At 44.2% G+C, this 6,483-nt stretch overlaps 1 long non-coding RNA gene across 1 annotated transcript; it reads left to right on the top strand.

The window, feature by feature from the left end:
- Window positions 1-244: 244 nt before the first annotated feature.
- LOC125177810 lies at window positions 245-1,059 on the top strand. Its single transcript, XR_007156671.1, has 2 exons — window positions 245-778; window positions 895-1,059. It is a non-coding gene; the product is annotated as an uncharacterized LOC125177810 (long non-coding RNA).
- Window positions 1,060-6,483: the final 5,424 nt, after the last annotated feature.

The raw sequence follows: 6,483 nt of genomic DNA, 5'->3' as shown, positions 1-6,483 counted from the left end.
AAAAACGCCAAAAATTCATTTGGTCTGCAGTGAAAACTTATCGGAGTCCAGCTCCTGTTAGAAATTTCCACATTCCTTAGGATATAAATTTGTTCTTTTTCTTCATACCTTTGTTGGTATGAATTTGTAAATAGTAAGAGTTGGCTGTAAGACTTGGTGGTGAAAACATCACATTAATGTTGCTCCGTTAGGAGTGTATAAAGCCATTCCTTCCTAATTTGCTATTTATTATTTTGAGTGATCACTCTTTGTTTTTCGTTTTATTTATTTACGTTGATTATGCATGTTCGCGCTTTCTTTGATTAGGAAAGGGCGGACTCCAGTGCTAAATTTGGGCTTGGCCTTTTCTTGTGGCTCGACCACCTTAGCTTTGAGCTTCGACTTTCTACTCTGATAAGTATAATATTTGTTCCTAACTTATTGGGGAAGCTTGGTGCTTTCCTAAGCTTAAATTACTTGTTTATTTTGGAGTCTGCCCTCTCTCTTTCTTCTACTTTCATTATTTCCCTTTACATGGCCTCACAAGCCTCTTAAAAGTTACAGCTTAACCGCTTGGTGGCTAAAGATTTTAAGGTGGGTCCGAGGCTGTTATAGTGACATATTGCGTCTTACATTTATGTTCATAGAACTTATGATTTAATTACCAACTATCTAACGGCTATTTATTCCTTCTATTCGATAGAATAACTGCATATCCGGTGAGAATCAACCTTCGATCTTTTTTATGAGGACTTTCAGCGGCACTGTTTGCGATAGAAAGAGCCTTCCGTTTACCATGGTGTGTAAGCCGTGTAATGCTTTGCTGATATGAATGTATTTGAAACTTCCGATATTGGAATACTACTACTGGAATGCAGAATTGTAAAATTTATGAGATATTTCTTGCTTCTACAGTTATGTTGGGCCGGGTTTATTCGTCGGCATAACGGCGATAAACTGTATTGGAACCGCTGCCAAGCGTCATTTTTCGTGACTTCGTTCAATCCTAGATTTTTGTGAATACGTCTGCTTTCTCAAGATTTGGACCAGTCATCTCTGAAATAAAAGTTCCATTTTGTTTACTGTTTTTTGTATCAAGCCTAACACTCCATCATCAGTACAAAAACTCCATTAATACGATTTTGACCAAAATAGGACCTACAAATTGCCTAAGGAATGCAAAACCTATTGCATAGGTTTCAACGGTTTCAAGTGGATCCGAACTCATATGTCATAACATCGTTTACTCAGGTGACGTCATAGTTAAAAGAAGATGAGAGAGTACCACGGGTAGCTATCGCTATAAAAGTTTCATCACGATGGTATGCTGCTAATCTATCCACCGCAGCTATATATAACCGTCTAATTGTCAAACTCCGAAGAAGAGGATCAACAATGATTGAACCGTAACCGATGACGTGAGCTCTAGAATAGAAGTGTCGGCGTTGAAGAAACAGGCCCATGGCCTATTTCTTCAACGCCGACACTTCTATTCTAGAGCTAGGTAAAAGAGCAGCCACTTAAAGACGTTAAAGTGCTACTTTCGAGGTGCTACTTCAAGATCCCGAATAAATTTATCGAACTGAAACTTTAAACGCGTGCTGCGTCTAAGCTTTTCCAGGATTTCTAAGTAGAAGCCGAGCCAACTGCCACAACCAAACAGGGTGACCCAGTGGTTACAGTTCTGCCAGAGTACCAGGATTGGCGCAGGAAGGCGCGGGTTCGATCCCAGCTCTGCGCGCCAGTTTCTGGTCAGAATCGGCGAGGAGGCCGGGCGGTTAAGCACAACAAAATTGGAGCAGTGAGTTGCGAGTTCGAGACCGCAATAAGCTGTGAATATTCTGCGATGTTAAGAATCGGCGACAGGCCCACGGCCTAGTAAAGACTGAAACCGCTATTATTATTATTATTATTATATGATTGAAGCTGCATCTTTCCATCACATAAGGCCCGGTGCAGTAGTCAATAGTAGCTCTATCGTCCCCTAGATAATATAATTATTAGAAATGATACATGAACGTGCGTTGATGTATACAATGGCATGTGCGGATCCTAGGCCATCAAAGTTCGTTGATGCATCATGGCTAAACAAACAGTTTTTGTATTCGTCAGAGTTCATCTTATTAACAAATAATCTATATACTCAATGAATCGACACTGAACTTTTTTCACCGCGACATTGACAAATATACACGGCCAACTGTTTAAACGTTATTAAGGCGTCAGCAAACTTCATTACTTTTAAAAATGTTGCGAACTTGTTCAGTCGGAAGTAATTAGAATAGAATAGAAGTGTCGGCGTTGAAGAAATAGGCTCATGGCCTGTTGCCTATTCTTGAACTTTTCGTGACTTTATTCACAAGGGATCCGGCCTTTGGAACCCGATCTTTCCATAGCTGACGATTGATTGAGATAGCTGCTGGACTTATTGCCTGGTCCGTAATTTGCTAGGCATTTTAAGACTGAACACGTGCTCCTGCATAGCTTCGTCTAGTCTGTTTTTGAAGATGTTCATACTCGGAGCGTCAACGATGCTATCAAGGAGGCTGTTCCACATGTCGGTGACTCGAAGCGAGAAGAAATGTTGTCGCATGGATGTGTTCCAACGCTGTTTTTTTAGTTTATAGCCGTGGCCCCTGGTGTTGGTTCTTGTTTCAAATTCTAGCTGTCTCTTATACACATCTAGATGTGTATAAGAGACAGCAGTTAATCAACTCAGTGAATTCTCGCTGTGAACTTAATCAGTCAATCAACTCAGTGAATTCTCGCTGTGAACTTAATCAGTCAACCAACTCAGTGAATTCTCGCTGTGAACTTAATCAGTCAACCAACTCAGTGAATTCTCGCTGTGAACGTAATCAGTTAATCAACTCAGTAAATTCTTGCTGTGTACCTATTACGTTGACTGATATCATGTGAACTCAGTTAGAGAACTTTCGCTAGAGACACTCTGTGAGCTATAGGCACAACGAGCACGTCCAGTAAAGTATATAGTGTGTGAGCTTTCTACGTGCACGCTCAGTTAACTTCGTCAACCTCACAACGTGCATCGAATAACCTCCCCAACGTCTCGCCACTCAACCACGTGTATATCAACGCAACAACCCAACAACGGTGGCCCGTGGACCCGCATCAACCTCCTGCATCAAAACGAGCAGGTCACGTGAGCTGAGCTGATAAATAACCTAACAATTTATTGTGTGTTCATTTCTCCCAACCAAATTCGTCCTGCCGATCTCTATGTTTCTGTCCGTGCCTTGGTGAATAATTCAAGTTAACTAGCTAGGCCGGTCAATTCTCTGATTGGAGTTTATAACTTAACGTGGAGTGGTAAATGAAAACCCCCACACAGGATCTCCGGGCAATAAAGCCATGTTGACAGTCTGATAGGAGATTATTAGCAGTCAGATGATCTATCAATCGATTCCTCACAACAGATTCCATTACCTTGCAAACGACACTTGTCAAACTGACAGGGGCGATAGTTGCCCGGGCAGCTTTTGTCACCTTTTTTGAACAATGGTGTCACTTCACACTTGAGCTTCTTTCCAGTCAGCCGGCAAAATTCCTTCGTTCAAAGTTTTTCGAAAAAGTGACGTCAGAGGGCCGGCTAGGACAGTTGCTAAGTCTTTGAGTAATCTGGGGTGGAAGCCGTCTGGTCCACGTGACTTGTTTGGATTTACAGCGATAAGGCGCTTGAGAACCTCTTCTTCTTGTACTTCAAAGCTTGTTTATTTAGAGCCGACTGGGCGCTCCTCTATAGCTGGAATACTGTTCAAGTCCTCTTCAGTGAATACGCTATTGAAGAAATGATTAAGTACGTTAGCTTTGCCCTCATCAGAGGATATCTTTCGCTGATCTACTTTCAAATCAGAAATACCGTCCTTCATCTTGCACTTCGAGCTAGCATACAAAAAGAAGGCTTTCGTTTTTTTTTGCATTTTTAGCAATACTTTTTTTCGAGGGTTTTTACTGCGGTGCGACAGCTTTCTTTAGCTTGATTTCGAGTTCTTGCGTATAGGTTATAGTCAGCATCGCTGCGAGTCTGTAAATAACGCTGGTATGCTTCCTTCTTTGTTTTCAGCTTAGCTAAAACTGCACTGTTCATCCACCTAGTTTTTTTGGCTCCACCAAGCTTAATTTTAGGTACACACGCATCAACTGCAGACATAACCATGTCCTTGAGAAGTGATCATGACTCAGCCACATTCATGTCCTTAATACAGTTCGAAATATTCACTGCATTCACTGCTTCACGGACAATATTCATGTCCTTAATACAGTTCGAAATATTCACTGCATTCACTGCTTCACGGAGTTTATCATAGTCGCCTTTCGCAAAATTCAAACGCTCACGCTTCCGAGGCGTCTTTTCTGTACAGCACTTAAGTCTGAAAAACAAAGATTGGTCATGGCTTTTGCCCAACGGAGCCTCGTGACGAAGCTCATCCAACATTGATTCATCACGGGTAAACACCAGGTCTAGTATATTGGGAGTCTGTTTACTTTTATAATGGGTTGGTTTAGTAACGTGCTGGACTAGGAAGGAGTCTCTTACTGACTCCATGAACAAGGATGCTGGGTGATTCTCTTCCCTTGGAGAGGATCCATCTATCCAGTCTAGCTCTGGATTAAAATCACCAACGATCAACGTGTGTGACCTACGGAAAGTCATGCTCGGTAAAAGACTGTTTAGTACTTTATCGTTATGGCTGCGCAGCCCTACACCACAAATTTAGCTCGTAAACAAGCCCTGGCGCCAACGCCTACCCTATAATGCAATAACTAAACTCAGCTCACACCCAATAAGCTGTAGGTAACTGAGTCATCTCCCCACACCAACTTTAAGCAACACCTACCTCACTCCACAGCCTGCTGAATCAAATAGTCAATTGTCAACAGGTCCTACTCCACAGAATTTTACCCCATACTATCACTTGTTACACACGCCGTAAGCCTTACTGGCCGCAGACACGCCGGATCAAAGTAAACCTGCTCTGCTATTTGCAGGACTGGCGTAATCCCGCTGCACTCCACGGGCAGAAGCGCAAACCGCCGTCCCTATAACGACATGCCCCGACTCTCCCCCTTCGCATCCATAAGGCTTTCTTCAATTGCTGATCAGTTGTGCGCTAGGATAGGTTAGGTTATGTTAGGTCCCTCCATCGCGCCAGGCGCATTACTGATCGGGCAACGAGAAAAGCCTTCTGCTGGCTGCGAAGGGGGAGAGCCGGGGCATGGCGTTATAGGGACGGCGGTTTGCGCTTTAGCCTGTGGAGTAGAGCGCTATGAAGCAGTGGCTGTGACGTAACGGCGCTGTTATGTCAGGCGCTTACTTTCAAAAGCCGCGAATACGCCAGGCTGTGTTTAATACAAGCACGCAACAGTTCGGCTATTTGCTCACGGCTGTTGCTTCGGTGGCTTGATGTTATCTGGCTGATTGATTCATATCCAGGAAAGGGGGACGACTGAAATAACCCAGCATTGCCCAATACCAGCATAATTTTCATACATCACCCCGTGCGCAAGCATGCTGCAGAGCAAATTAGCCAACATGATTACTTGCTGAAAGCCAAGTATCAGTTTGTGGGATGAGGCATTGCTTGTTTCAAGCTGGTGTGGCGAGATGAGGCAAGTAAGAACAGCTGCATAGGTATTAGACTGACTATTTCTATTGCATGTAGAGGGTTGGCATTGGCTTTTGGGCTGATTTAAGAGTCAAATTTTTGGGCTACGGCAGCGCTTCCCAGGAAAGGAAATGACGCCTATGGCTTTAGGCACTTAATCACACAGGCTAATATGCCCTCTAGCGTGATTACGAGCGGAAAGGAATAGATATTGAACTGTGGGCAAGGGCTATGTAGCGGTCTATACTGCGTCCCGCCTCCTCATAGGCGTCGTGTATAGATCACCAAACCGTTCTTCTGATAACGATGGGACGCAGTATAGACCGCTACATAGCCCTTGCCCACAGTTCAATATCTATTCCTTTCCGCTCGTAATCACGCTAGAGGGCATATTAGCCTGTGTGATTAAGTGCCTAAAGCAATAGGCGTCATTTCCTTTCCTGGATATGAATCAATCAGCCAGATAACATCAAGCCACCGAAGCAACAGCCGTGAGCAAATAGCCGAACTGTTGCGTGCTTGTATTAAACACAGCCTGGCGTATTCGCGGCTTTTGAAAGTAAGCGCCTGACATAACAGCGCCGTTACGTCACAGCCACTGCTTCATAGCGCTCTACTCCACAGGCTAATTAAAGCGCAAACCGCCGTCCCTATAACGCCATGCCCCGGCTCTCCCCCTTCGCAGCCAGCAGAAGGCTTTTCTCGTTGCCCGATCAGTAATGCGCCTGGCGCGATGGAGGGACCTAACATAACCTATCCTATCCTGGCGCACATCTGATCAGCAATTGAAGAAAGCCTTATGGCTGCGAAGGGGGAGAGTCGGGGCATGTCGTTATAGGGACGGCGGTTTGCGCTTCTGCCCGTGGAGTGCAGCGGG

The sequence above is a fragment of the Hyalella azteca genome, unplaced genomic scaffold (genome assembly GCF_000764305.2).
Source record: "Hyalella azteca isolate HAZT.00-mixed unplaced genomic scaffold, Hazt_2.0.2 contig5093, whole genome shotgun sequence".
Taxonomy (NCBI): domain Eukaryota; kingdom Metazoa; phylum Arthropoda; class Malacostraca; order Amphipoda; family Hyalellidae; genus Hyalella; species Hyalella azteca.
Note: the sequence above shows the minus strand (reverse complement) of the source record. Positions and strands in the feature narration are given on the sequence as shown.